The sequence below is a fragment of the Eleutherodactylus coqui genome, chromosome 6 (genome assembly GCF_035609145.1).
Source record: "Eleutherodactylus coqui strain aEleCoq1 chromosome 6, aEleCoq1.hap1, whole genome shotgun sequence".
Lineage (NCBI taxonomy): Eukaryota > Metazoa > Chordata > Amphibia > Anura > Eleutherodactylidae > Eleutherodactylus > Eleutherodactylus coqui.
Genome location: NC_089842.1, coordinates 153555487 through 153572809, shown reverse-complemented (window position 1 = coordinate 153572809; position 17323 = coordinate 153555487).

Here is a 17323-nt window from a genome sequence, read left to right as displayed (position 1 = left end):
CCGCTCCACCCTGCTGACTGCCGCTACTCACCGCTCCCCCACGCCAGCACCCGAACCTTTCCTCTCGAGCGGGCAGGTACTCGCTAAGGGCAATGCTCTCTCGAGCAATTGTCCTTAGCGCGTATACTCGCTCATCTCTAGAACTGACAGAAAACAAACATACAGACAGATGCAGAGCTCAGACAGCATAAACAGAATTCGGACACAAACTAAGGAATATAGACAGAACTCAGACTGCATACACAGAACTCAGGGAGTGGGACAGAACTGAGCAACAGAGCACAGACAGAACTAAAATAGAAGTGGGTGACCAAAAAAAAGATTATTGGTGGTCAGGGCTGGAACTATAACAGAAAGCTTCACTCCTATTGAAATCAATAGGAGTAACTTAGTAACATAGTATGGTAGGCTGAAAAACGACAAAAGTTCATCCAGTTCAGCTTTTTTTTACCCCTCCCCCTCCCCCCGCCCACCATGTTGATCCAGAGGAAGGCAGAAGCCTTCTACTAGACTTTCGGCTCTGACTGCAATGAGGAGCTGGAAGGTGTAATATTTCAATAGCAGTTACACTGTCTATTACACTTCCAGCCCTGATCTCTGATGTGAACATTCACCTCTGGTACACTGACACTGGGCCAGAGGATCAGCTGATCAGCAGGAAGCCCCACCAAGCAACTATTCATGATTAGAGATGAGCGAACGTACTCGGATAAGCACTACTCGTCCGAGTAATGTGCCTTATCCGAGTACCGCTGTACTCGTCTTGAAAGATTCGGGACGCGCTGCGGAGCGGGGAGCTGCAGGGGAGAGCCGGGAGGAACTGAGGGGAGATCTTTCTCTCCTTCTCTCCCGCCCGCTCTGCCCCGCTCCCCGCTGCGACTCACCTGTCAGCAGCGGAGCGCCCGGAATCTTTCAAGACGAGCACAGCGGTACTCGGATAAGGCACATAACTCGGACGAGTAGTGCTTATCCGAGTACGTTCGCTCATCTCTATTCATGATCCATCCTCAAGGATAGGTCATCAGTAGTAAGTCCCAGAATACAGCTTTAACATTGCCCTTCAAATAAACCCTTCAAATTACCCTAAAAAGCAGTGTGCCAGCGTTCAGCAACAGAAGCACAACAAAGAAAGCATTTAAAAAAGCACGTGTTTTTAAACAAAAAAAAATGCATACATTGTTAAAAACTGTAGGCAAAAAAATAAATAAAATGCATGTATTTTTCTTTTATGCTTATTTTTTCAGAAATGCATAAGAATGCACAAAAAAGTGAAATATAGATGTAGCCTTATGTGTATTCCAGTTAGAGATGAGCGAACCTACTCGTTTCGAGTAATTACTCGATCGAGCACCGCGATTTTCGAGTACTTCCGCACTCGGGTGAAAAGATTCGGAGGGAGGCGTGGCGGAGCGGGGGGTAGCAGCAGGGAACAGGGGGGAGCCCTCTCTCTCTCTATCCCTCTCCCCCCACTCCCCGCTGCAACTCTCCACTCACCCACGGCGCCCCCCAAATCTTTTCACCCGAGTACGGAAGTACTCGAAAATCGCGGCGCTCGGGCGAAAAAGGGGCGTGGCCGAGTAGGTTCGCTCATCTCTAATTCTAGTAGTTTAAACCCTTTTAGTGCTGGGTTTAGACTATTAGAATACACATTTACCATATAGTAGAAGTTATCTTAGTGCTGTACTTTTGCCTTGTAATTCTGCATTTTGAAGGGGGTTTACAAGGCAATTTTTATTGATCTGTCCTCCAGGATAGGTTATCAATAGCTGATCGGTTTCAATCTGCTGCTTGGAATCCCAAACAATCAACTGTTCAGACAGCCACTGTCGCTGGCAAAATACACAAGTTACAGAGCAGAAGCAGCTACCGCCGACCCATGTGTAGTGGCCGACGCAGGTAAATGCAGGCACATCTCCCATTAAAATCAATGAGAGTTATGAATGCAATTACCAGCACTGGCCACTGCACAAGGGTCGAAGTTGCATGCTTTCATTCTGTACCTTGTGTGTTTTGCTGGCACCAGTGGGCACCCACACAGCTTCTCGGGTGAGGTCCGCCACTCAGGACTCTCACCAATCAGCTATTGGTGTCTTATCTTGAGGTTAGACATAAAAAATTGTCTGGAAAACCCCTTTTTAATGTGTTCATTGCTGATTCTCATGACACTGATATAGCTCACATACTTGCAACTACATTGAATTCTTAAATGTGAATTAGATTACAATTGACCAGCTCTGATAATGTAGCACTCAGTTTATATGATACAGTATACAGGGGTAAGAAAGGATGAAGGACAGAAGACAAAAACTGAATGTTACAAGCGAAGAACTCATTTTACACCAAATCTCCAGTGAATTTTGTCTTTCTTTCAATATGGTTCATTTTATACATGCGTAATAATAATGTTTTTGTTTGCGTAATGGTGTGAAGAGTCTGTTTGTCAATACATACTATTTTCACAAGTGTTCTTGTGCCGCTGTCAGGCTCTGGCGTGCGTCTCCTCTTCAGCCCCGGTCTTTAGTCTTCTGCCAGCCCTTCCTGGATTGAATGTTGAAATCCACGCCTCCAGGAAGCACTTTTTGTGATTGGCTGAGCTAGCGCTCGAGGACTAATCGCAGGCATTCATTCATTGAATAGCTGTGATTGGTTCATTGAGCACTGACTCACAGCCAATGCTTCCTGAAGGTAGGGATTTCAACTTCAAATCCAGGAAGGTCTGACAGAAGACTGGGGCTGAAGAGCAGATGTGTGCTGGAGCATGACAGCAAGTGAGAGGTGATGTATTTTTGCCTCCATATTGCTAATTTTTATTTAGCAAAAACTGATGAATATTTATCCAGTAGTTACAATGTCTTTCCATGTTACAATGTCAGATTGTTCTTCCTACAATGCATCATTTTTCCTGTGTGGCTGTGTGGAGAGGCCCCTACCTTTTACCTCCTCCGGAGTATACTTAATGTCCAGGACCGGTGACATATGGATAACGTGGACTATAGGGCCGTATTGTTCCTGTGTGTTTTTCCTCCCAACCTACGATACACAAATCTCTGTGTTTATTATTCTACCGTATAGAATAACGAAGTGGGAACGCTGGCGTCACAACGTGATATATACTTGTACAAACATTTCCCCTCGTGTTACCACTCGGCTACACTGTGACAGGGACTAGGCCTCCAGCCATACCCACAGTAAGTGGAATTGTAGCACATACAAGTCCCAGTGTTCAAATGTATTACCCACCGTGTTACAACAGCAATTGATAAACAAAATGAATAGCCAAAAAAACATGTAAAAAAGCTGGTCAGCAAATCGCATTGTCGTCAGTCGTAATAAAAAAAATAATAATCAAAAGATAATAAAAGCCAGGAGGGTGAGACACAGGAAATGTATCAAATAAAAAGGGCAAAAGAAAAAAATGCTTTAATAAAGAAATATTAAGGGCCTAGAAGATAGGAGGGAAGAAAACATAGCGACACATTGGCACCCTATGATCACAATGCAGGGGTACGATGAGTGGCAGAGGGAGCCCCCTCCCTCTGTCAGCCCTTTTATATGCCGTGGTCATTGACTGTAGCATGCGAAGTGTTAAACAGCGGGGATCAGAGGTCTCTCCAGTCCTCGCTATTTGAGCAAGTGCCAGGCTATTATCCAGCAGAACACCCGTTCCCTCTGGCAGCTTCTGATCAGTGTTGTAAAAATGCTTTCAAAAGGCCCTCGGCTGGGGGGCGTGGCCAAGGAGGAGAGCTAGATGGTCGCATCCTAGTACAGCTCCTCTCTTAACCTGCTCAGCGACAACTAAAGCAGCAAAAAAAATCAGCTCCAAAGACTATTTTCCACCCCTGAAGAAGGTGAACACACTCCAGCATGCCCAGAAGGGAGAGAAAGCTGTCCCCAAAGAAATTAACGGACTTTTACTCCACAAGAGGCCGGGGAGAGGAGGTAAAAGATGGCGGCCGTGCATTCCCGCGCTTGGAGAGGAGGCAGGAATCCCCGGACAACAAAGATAGACCTGCTGAAGAAGACATAAACTGCAGCGGAGGACGAAGCCTGCCTGAACTGCCTACGGGCAAAAGAAATCTTACATCTTGTCCCCCGCGGGTGCTGCCTGCAAGCCCAGCCCGAGGTGACAGCACAGCCGACTGCACAAGCCGGAGATCCGGGACTTCCCCCGCTTCTCCTGTCACAGGCTCCCTGCAGAGCGCTCAGACAGCTGTCACTGAATCCCGCTCAGACCGGGACTCCGGAGCCTGCCCTGCCGACTCAAGCTTACCCACGGGACCCCCGACGGCACTTCAGAGGGGAAGGGAGAAAGGAGACTGTAACAGCGCTCACCGCAGCTCCCCTGCTTCCATGGCACCGGCCGTGGAGCTCTCCCCTGCACCGCTCGCTACAAGCGCCGCCGAACAGCAGGATCGAGCACAGGACCCACAGGTGGGTGAAACACCTCTACTACGCTCTGCCCCAGCGGAGAATCTCCCTGATCAGGCACCCACAGCCCCAGACACCCGGGGGTCCCCTCCCCCAGCCTCTCAGGCTTATGCTACCAAGGAGTCCCTCCATTATACCACACCACAAGGCAGACTCCAACCTACCAAGAATGCCTCCCCAAAATTAAGGGCTGAAGCCCCTATCACATCAGAGGGTTCCACCCAAGAAGGCAATAAAGATTGTTCCCGCACCCCAAGCTTCCGTGGGGATACTGGAAGCAATATGGCTCTCATGGATCCACGTATTTCCCCGCGGGCAATACCTATTAGCAAACTCCCGATAAAAAGGCTGCCTCAGACCGCCAAAAATCACCCAGACCAAGATCGCAAGAGCCAAAACAGTACCTCCCCTACTGACATTGCGACAACATGCAGTAAAAGGGGTGCCCAACACTCCCCACATGACACAGGAGTGACAGAGAGCAACTCAAATTCTTCTAGCCCGCAAAAACAGCGAGCCCGCTATTCATCCGACTCTGACCATACAACTGAACTGACTCTAAAAAATATGCCAGCTCATAACCATGCTGCTTCGGAGATATTTTTGAAAGAAGCAATGCTAGCGCTTCATACCTCAATACAAAAAGATATCACCAATAGCCTCGCAGGCATAACTGTGACTGTAGATGAGCTGGGAGAAAGAGTGGACCATACAGAGCGTAAAATGGGAGAATTTGCAGTGGCCCATAACTCACTAGTGGACTCTCATAACAGCTTGGAGGAGGAAGTAGAATCTCTATGCAACAAACTAGCGGACATGGAGGACAGAAATCGTAGAAACAATATCAAGTTCAGAGGTATTCCTGAATCAACACCTCCCGCTGAACTTGTTGCATTTCTGAAAAGACTAATCCAAGCGATCATCCCACAATGCTCAGTCTCGGACCTCATAATAGACCGGGCACACAGACTACCAAGAGCTCAATCTGTTCCTCCATCCTATCCGCGAGACACAATCGCACGAATACACTTCTTCCACATCAAAGAGCAGCTTATGCAAGCCTCAAGACAAAAACCTACACTACCAGCCCCGTTCCAGAACATTACACTCTACGCTGACCTCTCCCAAGCTACAATAGCAGCAAGGAAGAAATTGTCCCCCATAACATCAGTGCTTCGCAACTACGAAGTAAGATATAAATGGGGCTTTCCAACAAAAATCATCGTCACAAAGAATGGAAAAACCCAAGTCATTACCACACTAGACAAGGGTCTTGAGCAACTGGAGGAATGGAATATTCCTCGTCCAACAGAAATGAACCAAACCCAGACCAGGAGGAACAACCAGTCTCCCAAGATCGCCCAGGAGTGGAGAGATGCAACCTAGAAAGCTCACGTCGCTGATTACCGGCTCTACAAGAACAGGTTATACCACCATATTTCTGCAGACTTTCCCCAAGTTTGCGCAGTCTAACCCACTGCACGATTATGTTTTTGCTTATACTTTTACTTATCCAAATATTTGTTATCCCCCACAAGGTATCTAATTGTTTATCTTTTACAAAATGCATAGCTCTGTTATCGTTTGACAATATTTCTTGCTATGTGAAAGGGTTGTTGTCTATGTACGGTTTCCTTGGCGCAGAACCACCACAACCAACATGGCATTGAAAATTATGTCCCTCAATGCAAAAGGCTTGAACAGCCCATTTAAAAGATCTCTTTTGTGGAGAGAAATTAAAAGATCAAAAGCGGAGATGGTTTGCGTTCAGGAAACCCACTTCCAAAAAAATGCCCCCACCAGACTGACTAATAGGGACTTCCCCCAAGTCTTCTACGCTAATGGCCCAAAGAAAAAAGCAGGCGTTTTTATTGCAGTAAAAAAACGGTTGCTTTCCAACTCCAGAAAGAGGTTCTGGACGCGAAGGGAAGATATGTCGTTTTAGTTTGTAAAATTAATAACATGATCTTCACCATAGTGAACGTCTATGCCCCAAATACGGCACAGCTTGTCTTTCTAAACGATCTGTGTAGACTTTAATACTATTCATAGCCCAGACTTGGACTCTACATCAAAAAGAGATAGAGCTCCCCCTTATCTCGACGATTGGCTACGAAAAGAAGATCTGCATGATGCGTGGAGATGTAAACACGCTTCAGACAGAGACTTCACCTTTTACTCCCATAGACACAAGACCTACTCCCGCATCGACATGTTTCTAACAACAAAATGGCTCTTACCATTGGTTACAGAATGCGAAATAGGAGACATCACCTGGTCAGACTACGCCCCGATAACCTTGTCGCTCCGTCTATCCCATTCACCCCCAAATGCTTTTATCTGGAGAAATAACACCTACGTTATGTCTCTTAAAAACAACTCCAACTCGGCAGAGAGAATGCTCACTGAATTTTTTGCTCTCAACTCCCACCCATCCATCAGCCCTTCAACTTTATGGAATGCACATAAGGCATTCGCAAGGGGTCTTTTCATCCAACAGACAGCACAGTACAACAAGCAACGCAACATAACCACAACTGAATTACTATCAAAAGTCTCCTCCTTGGCGGCGATACACAAGGCAGACCCGTCCCTAGGAAACTTACTTCCTTTAAAAAAAGCAAGAACAAAGCTCCAAGCGCACCTTACAATAGTCCACGAGAACCACATAAAAAGACTTAAAATGCATCACTATCATTCACACAATAAGGCGAGTAAACTAATGGCCAACAAAGTCAAAGCAACCAAAGCAAATTCAAGAATTCCTTACCTAATCTCTCAGACAACAAACAAAAAGATCTACAGCCCACAAGAAATTGCTGACGAATTCAGCAATTACTATAATTCGCTCTACAATCTAAGCCAAGATAAAGATACCCCCCAACCTAATGAGCTAGCAATTGATGCATTCTTATCCACACTTTCCCTTCCATCTCTCTCGCAAAGCCAAATTCAAGAGTTATGCCAGCCTATCACGTCACAAGAAATAGAACAAACCATCCGCTCGCTGAAGCCGGGCAAATCCCCAGGTCCCGACGGTTTCTCGATCGAATACCTCAAACTATTCTCCTCGGTTCTGCTTCCACACATATGCGACTTTTTTAACCACATAATGTCAACAGGCAAAATCCCCCCTGAAAATCTAAAAGCAACCATAGTCACCATCCCTAAGGAGGGCAAGTCCCCTGAATCCACAAACAACTTTCGACCCATCTCCCTCCTAAACTCGGATACTAAACTCTATGCAAAAATAATAGCTAACCGATTATTTCCTATCCTACCCCAGCTTATTGAAAATGATCAGGTGGGCTTCACAAGAGGTAGACAGGCACCGGACGGAACAAGACGCCTGATCAACCTCATAGCCAAAACTGGCGCTACACGAATGCCTTCTCTGCTCCTTGCCCTGGATGCAGAGAAGGCATTCGATAGGGTGCATTGGGGGTACATGAGCCGCGTACTGGAGCGATTCGGCTTCTCCGGACCAATTCTTACGGCGGTGACCGCCCTCTACACTACCCCGTCAGCTTCTGTCCTAACTAATGGTGTCCTGTCTAAACCATTCCAAATCACTAATGGCACACGCCAAGGCTGTCCCCTATCGCCTCTCGTATTCTCAATGATGATGGAGCCGTTGGCAGAAGCAGTTAGGTCCAACCCACATATTAAGGGCATTCCCACAGGAACAGACACGCACAAAATAAACCTATTTGCCGACGACGTAATACTAACCCTAACAAGCCCAAAGACTTCTCTTCCCCAGGTGATGTCTACCTTGCAACATTTCAGTGCCATTTCCTATTATAAAGCAAACTCAACTAAATCACAAATGATGGGCATCAATCTATCCAAAGCAGATGAAAAATCCTTGAGATCTACATTCCCATTCCAGTGGTGTCCTTCCTCCCTGCCTTACTTAGGCATACTTCTAACCCCCTCAGTCGCCGACCTTCCCTCAACAAACTTCTCCCCGCTAAAAGTGCTACTACAAAAAGAACTAGACCGTCTGGCCAAATTCGAGCCTAGCTGGATGGGAAGGGTGACCCTGTACAAGATGCTTATTCTTCCCCGCATTTTATACCTCTTCAGGACCATCCCTGTGCCCATTCCAAACTCTATATTTTTGTCATTCCACCAACAAATGAATCAATTTATATGGAGAGGAGCGAGACCCAGAGTGGCATTCTCCATTCTAAACAGACCTCTGAAATTCGGGGGTATGGGACTTCCTAACCTACGAAACTATCACAATACTTTTCTAATTGATCAGAGCAGACACTGGTGCAACATGGAGGCAAACAAAATATGGGCTTCCACTGAATCCAATCTAACGGTCATATCCAATTGGAAAGTATATCTACTAGCAAATTCAATCATCCCCCAGGAAGTCTCACAACACCCTCCCCCAGTAAAAGCCACATTAAAAGCATGGAATGCTCTAGGCCCAGGATCAAACCTTGATCCAAGCACATCTACAAAAATCCCACTTCCCTTTCTCACACTAAAGCACTTAATCCCTGATATCTGTTTAAATAACTGGCCTTATAGAGAAACCATAAAGGTCTCAGACCTGTTCCTGGACAACAATTTACTCTCCTTCCCTCAGCTACAAGAAAAATACGCAGTCCCTCCTCTGGAATACTTTACCTATTTACGTATTTGTGACTTCCTAAGAGCCCACAAATTTATTTTCTCTGCGCTACCAAACCCTTTAAACGATTTATTAAATGCAAATATAACACTACAGAAAAAACTTTCTAAATCAATCTACACTTGCTTATCTGGCACACAAACATTCAAGAAAACAATTATTTTCCTGAATTGGGAAAAGGACCTGAACAAAAAATGTTCTCAGGAAATGTGGTGCGAGGCGATGAGATGGGCTCACAAATCTACCTCCTGCGCCTCACATTGGGAACAGTATCAAAAACTCCTGACTAGATGGTACTGCTCCCCATTGAGACTGTCCCAGATGAAAAAAGAAGCTGTCCCCCCTCTGCTGGAGAGGTTGCGGGGGAATTGGATCATTACTCCACATATTTTGGTCATGTCCCCTCTTGCATCACTACTGGAGTAAGGTCTCACAATATAAATCCAAACTACTTCCTACTTCAGGGAACCTCGAACCCGAACTAGCACTGCTCCCACTGGGCATAGGAAATATACCCAGGAACTACAGAGTAATAGTGTGCCACATACCCCACACCTCTCGAACACTTATAGCAAGAAAATGGAGATCTAAATATATCCCCTCCATAGAGGAGATGCAAGACGCCGTTTCCCTAAATTGTGTTCACGAAAAATTTATTGCTCTTCAAAAGGATACTCTGACTCAGTTCCGAAAAGATTGGGCAGGCTGGCTCCAAACAATGAAGTTGCCATCAGGGTTTGACTAACCACCAACAGGCTTGTCAACTCCCACCTTTCACTACCCTCTCTCCCCTCCCCTCCCCCTCTTCTCTCTGTCCTCCCTTCACAATCTCAAAGCCTTAGAGAATTAACTCCGGAAACTACTCCAGCGCCCAACAATGTCTCTTCTATTTCTAATAACAGAAAATCACTTGGAAACCACTAAGCTAATTTTGTTTGACTTTAGGACAATCAACCAACAGACTATTACTCAGCACGTTTAAGGTACCTTGAAGTTAAGGTTACATTTTCACTTTCCCTCGGACCTCCCTCCCCTCCCCTTTCTCTCTTCCTCCTATTTCCCTCATCCCCCCCCCCTTACCAAATAAAGCTGTAACATGCAATGCTTATATTTAATGCTGAATATTTACATTATTAATGTTTACATAAGCTGTATGTATCGAAAATGCCAATAAAAATGTATTGAGGAAAAGGCCCTCGGCTGCCATTGCAATCGCACGGCAACCTGCGATCTTAGCGTGGGGGGCAGTGTAGGATCCCCCAAACATCGATCAGGGCATTTAAATGTATGTACAGTGACTCTCCTGGATAAGCATTGTTACATCATCAATCACTCACCCTCAGATCATTATCCTATACACAAATGAGATACAAAAGGGGAGAGGCTGTCAGTCTTCATGCAGCGGGCAGGGAGCGGCTGGCGCTGCCGGCTCCATGACTCAGAGCATAGCTCCAAGTCAAACTTTACGTGTATAGCACAGCATTTTACCGCTGTGTGAGCCAGCCTATCGCTGTGTATGGCAGAGGTTTTTTACGGCACATAACAGCTTTATTTTATTTTGCAAATGTGTTAGTGCTCATTCACATGGACGTAAATATGCAACGTATTACACAGTGAATAGAGCCCATTGATTTCAATGGGTTCATTCACAGCTGCATATATCTCACGCACGCTGTCATTCACATTATGGCTTTTTAAAAAGAATTTCCCGATCAGTGGCTTAGCGACTTATAAACCCTGTACATACGCAAATTAATTGCATATGTACAGTGTTTATTACATGCCCATAGAGAACAATAGGGCTCTATTGTGTGTAATACGCAGTAAAGTAGAACATGCTGCGTTCTTTTTTACGTGGGTATAATATGCAATGTATATAAACAAGTGTAAATGGATCAATGAAAATCAATGTACTTTCACTGACTCCATTCACCACGTAATACGCTAATAAATTACGCTTGTGTGAGCCTGTCATTAAGTGTCCTCATTCTGAGGAGCTGCAGCGTTTGACAGAATCCCTGCACCTCTTCATATATTAAGCGCATCTTCTGATAGCGAGGCTGCATGATAAGACCAGCAGACAAAGCTTCTGTCCGAACTAATCAGCCCCACGGTGTTTAAACCTAGAAAGAAACTGTGTTCTGTCTCAGTGAAGCATTGTTAGTGAAAGCAGTAAAGTTTTTCTTTAGGGTGGATTCACACGAACGTATATCGGCTCGGTTTTCACGCCGAGCCGATATACGTTGTCCTCATCTGCAGGGGGGGATGGAAGAGCCAGGAGCAGGAACTGAGCTCCCGCCCCCTCTCTGCCTCCTCTCCACCCCTCTGCACTATTTGCAATGAAAGGAGATGGGACAGGGGCGGGGCTAAGTGCTGAGAATTAGCCCCGTCCCCATCCTGCCTCTCCCCATTGCAAATAGTGCAGAGGGGTGGAGAGGAGGCAGAGAAGGGGCGGGAGCTCAGAGCACTGCTCCTGGCTCTTCCAGGCTCCCCCCCCCCTGCAGAGAGAGACAACGTATATCGGCTGGGCGTGAAAACCGAGCCGATATATGTTCGTGTGAATCCAGCCTAAGGCCTCATTTGCACAAGCGTGGTTTTAGAACAGTAAAGGTGCATGAAAAAAATGCATCTATGCTGCGCTAAAAACTGTGTGAACGGGCAGCTACTCCAGGAGGGAGAGAAGAAACCCCACAGGGCTTCGTGATTTCCCCATAGCAGGGAAAGAGAGAACAGGGCTATGAGGGATTAACCAACAGCTTTGCTCTGTCTCTCCCTGCTATGGGTTAATCCCTCATAGCCCCAATACCTCTCCCTGCTATGGGTTAATCCCTCATAGCCCCAATACCTCTCCCTGCTATGGCAGATTAATCCATAGCCAAACCTTTTCTCTCCCTGCTCTGCGGATTTCTGAGGGATATCCCCATATCCCAGAGAGTGGGCAGGGCTAGAGAGGGGGTGGGGCTATAGGCCTTCTCCCAGGGATTCCCCTTAGCAAACAGATAGGGGGCGGGGCTCGAGGGCAGATCCCTCTAGCCTTGTCCTCTTCTCCCACGCTCTCGGGGAAGCCCTGTAACTTCCTCTTTCTCCCCACTATAGGGAAATCTCTTGGGGAGCAAGGTGAAGGGAGTCCCCTACTGCTCCCCACTGCTGGGGAATTCCCAGCTGCTCACAGTGGGACATTTAAAACATGCAGCCCAGGACCGATCTTTTCTCGCACAACGGACCTTAGGGTTCTTTCCCACGAGTGTATATGAGTCCGCCGTTTTCATGGTCGGCCGATATATACTATGATTTAATGCATTGGATTCCAATGTATCAGATCACATGGCCATATTCCCAAGACATAAAAGCGCCCAGCTGGGCCAATATAGCGCCGGGCGCTTTTACGTCGGGCTCAAAAGATAGTCCTGGAACTATCTTTTGGGACGGAATACGTCGGCAGCTGCATAGGCTCCTATGGGAGCCAATGACAGCGGCTGGAGAAGGGAGGTGGGAGGCAGTTTAGCAGCATGACTGCTAAAGTCCCTCCCTTTTCTCTCCTCCCCTCCGGCTGATTGCAATGGGAGGGATGGAGCTAGGCACCGCTCCATCCTGCCTCCCCCCATTGCTGGCTGCGGACAAGAGGTGGGAGCTTAGCTACGCCCCCATCCTGTCCCCTCCCATTGCATACAGCCAGAGGGGAGGTGAGTTGGCAAGGGAAGGGGAAGAGGCAACGGCATGGCGTGGCGTCCTCGGTGCATATGCGCTGGGGCCCATGCTGTCTGAACAGGCGCACAAATGTTAGATTTTACTTCTCAGATTGTAGCGAATAACGGCCGGCCGTGAAAACGCCTGCCAATATATACTAGTGGGAACAAAGCCTGAGATGCGAGCTTTGGAGTTGCATGTCCTATCTTTGATTGGTGCAAGTATTTAGCACATCTAATATTCCTTCATGTGAACGCTTCGATAGGAAACCATTAGTTCTTATAGTAGCGCTCCTTTCACGTGCCTCTAATGCGTGAAAACAGCACTCATGTGAACAAGGCCTTAAGGTGAAGTCACACGAACGTATATCGGCTCAGTTTTTACGCCGAGCTGATATACGTTGTCCTCGTGAGCAGGGGGGGAGGATGGAAGAGCCAGGAGCAGGAACTGAGCTCCCGGCCCCCTCTCCGCCCCTCTGCACTATTTGTAATGGGAAGAGGCGGGGTGAGGCGGGGTGGGGCGGGGCTAAGTTCTGAGAATTAGCCCCGCCCCCACCCCACCTCTCCCCATTGCAAATAGTGCAGAGGGGCGGAGAGGAGGCAGAGAGGGGGGCGGGAGCTCAGTTCCTGCACTTGGCTCTTCCATCCCCCCCCCCCCCTGCACACGAGGACAATGTATATCGGCTCGGCGTGAAAACCGAGCCGATATACGTTTGTGTGACTTCACCCTAAAAGCTATGTTTCCAAATTAGTTGTTTTCTATTTCAGCTCAAAGTAACTAGCAAACTACACACAAGCTGATGTGATTGGAAGTCATTTGTTTATTCAATTATCAAGCAGAAGTATATATACCAAAAGACATTTGCCGCGGGACTAGAACACGCCCCACCTGTAATAATTATAATTTACTACAACTCATTTATTATCTTTGGTTTGAAAAACTAAACAAGAAAATTAACATCCTAGTCGCTAGGCAGACTTTTCTTAAAATGGACGATGGATACAAAAATGAATAAGGCTATTTACTGCACTAACAGCATGGAGAGGGTCCTGGAACCTGGTTGGAGAATAGCTGGGAGGATCCCCAACCCTCATTCCACCTGGTGGATTATGGCTGCTGCTCTGATGGAACAGGTGAGTCTTTATAAGGAGTACTAGTGGGTGACGCCTATAAGGCCTCATGTCCACGGGGAAAATCGGGCCCGCTACGGATTCTCCATGTAGAATCTGTCCATGTAGAATCTGCCCCGCGGACGTGAGCGCTGAAAATAAGAATAAATAAGAATTTACCTATCCGTAGTGGGCGGCGAAGCTCTGCTCTTCCTCACGGCCGGATCTTCTTTTTCGGCCAGCGGATGAATTCCTCACGCCGGCGGCACGTCGTCGACGTGCCGCGCGCATGCGCCGGGCACATCCGCCGAGCCGAAGCAAGGGAGATGCGGCCGTGAGGAAGAGAAGAGCTTCCCGGCCCGCTGCGGGTGAGTAAATTCTTTAAATTCCTATTTTAGGTCTCCCGCGGATCCGGACGGCTTCCATAGGCTTCAATAGAAGCCCGCGGGTGCCGTCCCCGCGGGAGACCCGCACGAAAATGCAGCATGGTCCAGATTTTTTCATGCTCCATTTTTTTTTTAAATCCCTTTTATTGACGATCCGCGGGTATTTATCTACCCGCGGGTAGTCAATGCATCCCTATGGGGTGCGGATCCGCGTGCAGGTAATCCGCTGCGGATCCTAAATCATATTTTTCCCGTGGACATGAGGCCTAAGACGAGCAGGCAGGAGGAGGTGAGAAGAGTGGAAGGACTTCTGATGGTTTTGGTCTGTGCAGGTAGAATGACCCCACAGGTAGAGGATCACTGAGGGCTCCTTCACATTGGTGAACGCGATATCGCCATGAGAAAATCTCAGCAAAAGCGCAGTTTCTAATGTTAAAATGCGTTTCATGAAAATCATAAGTTCATGCTTTGCGATGCGATAAAAAAGAGGCTCCATAGGGAAACGTGGGGGGAAAAACACGCAGAATGATCGTACGTGCTGCGATTTTCAACACCACATGAGTAAAAACATCGTAAATGGGAATGAAACAATTAAACCATTGGTTTCACAACTCCGCGTTTTCACTCCCTCGCGCGTCATGTGAAAGTCGTGGGGTTTTTTTGTCTCTTGGAAACATGCATAGTTAAGAAAACAAAGTGCACACGCATGTAACATCTGTGCTCACTGCGTTTTTTGTACGCTCCCATAGGCTTTCATGTGTGATCTATTTTAACCCTTAATAATCTGGCCTAGTTTTGTCTTAAGGACATGATTATTTTGAGGGGAATTTCTGGCCATATGAGGACTTGTTCTTTGCATGCTGAGGTGTAGTTTTTATTGTACCTGTTACGGCACTCTGCCCCCCGAGCGCCAGGTGGGGTGCCCTGATCTTCCCGCACCCCAATGTTCGTGCCTACTTGCCTCGGCCCTGGCTAACCCCAGGCAGACAACTGGGCGGCGGTCCCTGCGCTGGCTAGGGACCTGGCAACTACCTAGATGGAACTACTAACAGGGGACAGAGTGCCGACAGAAGAGGCAGGTGGAACAAACCAACAGAACTTACAAGTACAAGCAGGGCTGGAGATGGAGCTCACAGGCAAACTGACAGGACACTGAATAGCAACTAGTGCTGACTGAGACAGACCTGACTAGAGGCTAACAGAACCAACAGAAACAGACTGAGCAAAGGATATCCAGAAGGAGCTGACTGACAACTAGGGACTGGCTGAGGTAAACTGCAGACAGACTGACTAGATGAAAGCAGAACCAATAACTGGCAGTGAGCTCAATTCACTGCCAGTCTTTTAACCACAAGGTTCCGCCCAGGGGCGGAGAGTGGGAGGAGGCAACTCCACCCACTGCTGTATAAGAGCGGAGGAGTGCGGGCGGCACCCTATGGGCAGACACGCCCATGCCGCCGCCCACCAGCCGCCCCAAGCAGCTGGGATAACCCCGACACAGGGCTCCAGGCCGCCGGAGCGACGCGCGCCGACCGCGGGACCCCGTGCCGCGCTGCATGGTAACAGTATCTTTTTTGGGTACATATAATGTATTGTACAACTACTATAAAAAAAAAAAAATTTGGAGGCCAAAGAGGAGAAAAAAAAATACCAATTTTGGCTTTTTAAAAGATTTTTTTTTTATATCCTTAAGGGCTTATTTACACGAGCGTATATCGGCTGGCGTTTTCATGGCTGGCCGATATATATGCTTCCATCTGAGCAGCCTCTCCGTCTCTCGCCTCCCCTCCAAGTAGTCTGCAATGGCAGTGGGGGAGTGGTCCCCGCCCCTTGTTCATAGCCAGCAATGGGAGTGGTCCCCGCCCCTTGTTCATAGCCAGCAATGGGAGTGGTCCCCGCCCCTTGTTCATAGCCAGCAATGGGAGTGGTCCCCGCCCCTTGTTCATAGCCAGCAATGGGAGTGGTCTCCGCCCCTTGTTCATAGCCAGCAATGGGAGTGGTCCCCGCCCCTTGTTCATAGCCAGCAATGGGAGTGGTCCCCGCCCCTTGTTCATAGCCAGCAATGGGAGTGGTCCCCGCCCCTTGTTCATAGCCAGCAATGGGAGTGGTCCCCGCCCCTTGTTCATAGCCAGCAATGGGAGTGGTCCCCGCCCCTTGTTCATAGCCAGCAATGGGAGTGGTCCCCGCCCCTTGTTCATAGCCAGCAATGGGGGGGTTGGTCCCCGCTCCTTGTTCATAGCCAGCAATGGGGGAGTGGTCCCCGCCCCTTGTTCATAGCCAGCAATGAGAGTGGGCGGGACAGAGCGGAGCTTTGCTTTGTCCCTGTTTCGCCCCTTCCCATTGCAAATGCTGGACGAGAGGAGAGAGGCAGAGAGCTAAGGGGGGAGGGAGAGGGGGGCGGGGGGAGAACTGCGTAGATGGAAGTGTATATCAGCTGGGCATAGAAACCCGACCGATATACGCTTGTGTAAATAAGCCCTAATCTTGCATTTACAACGGTACAAAACTGATTTTTTTACTTTGCATTTGTGCGTCAAGCTGCCGTTTTTGTTGGTACCATTTTGGGCCACACATGGCTTTTTCGATCACTTGTTGGCTGGTTTCACACGGGCGATAAAATCGTGCGATTTCTTTTTTTTAAAAAAAATTTTTTGTGAGAAGTGCAGAATTATAAACCCAATGATTTTCAATGGTTTCCTTCACATTTGTGATGTTTTCACTGATGCGCAGTTGCAAGAAAAAAAAAAACGCAGTGAAGCTGCAAGTTTTTAAAAATCGCTGCATATCCTGTTTTCGGCTCATTTCTTTCAAGGAATCACTCATTATTTCCTATGGGATCTATAAAAATAAAGACAATCACACTTGCATGGCAGACAAATGCGATCCGACTTTAACCCTTTCCAATCCACTGTCTGACCTCTGAAGACATTATGATTTATGGCTGTACAGCTCCAATGTTGGAAAACATCTGTCGGGGTTCTCTTACTGTATATTGCCGGCCTCTCTGCTGTCGGAACCTATCCAACGTGACACCTCATGCAGTACTGGCTCTAGCCAGCATC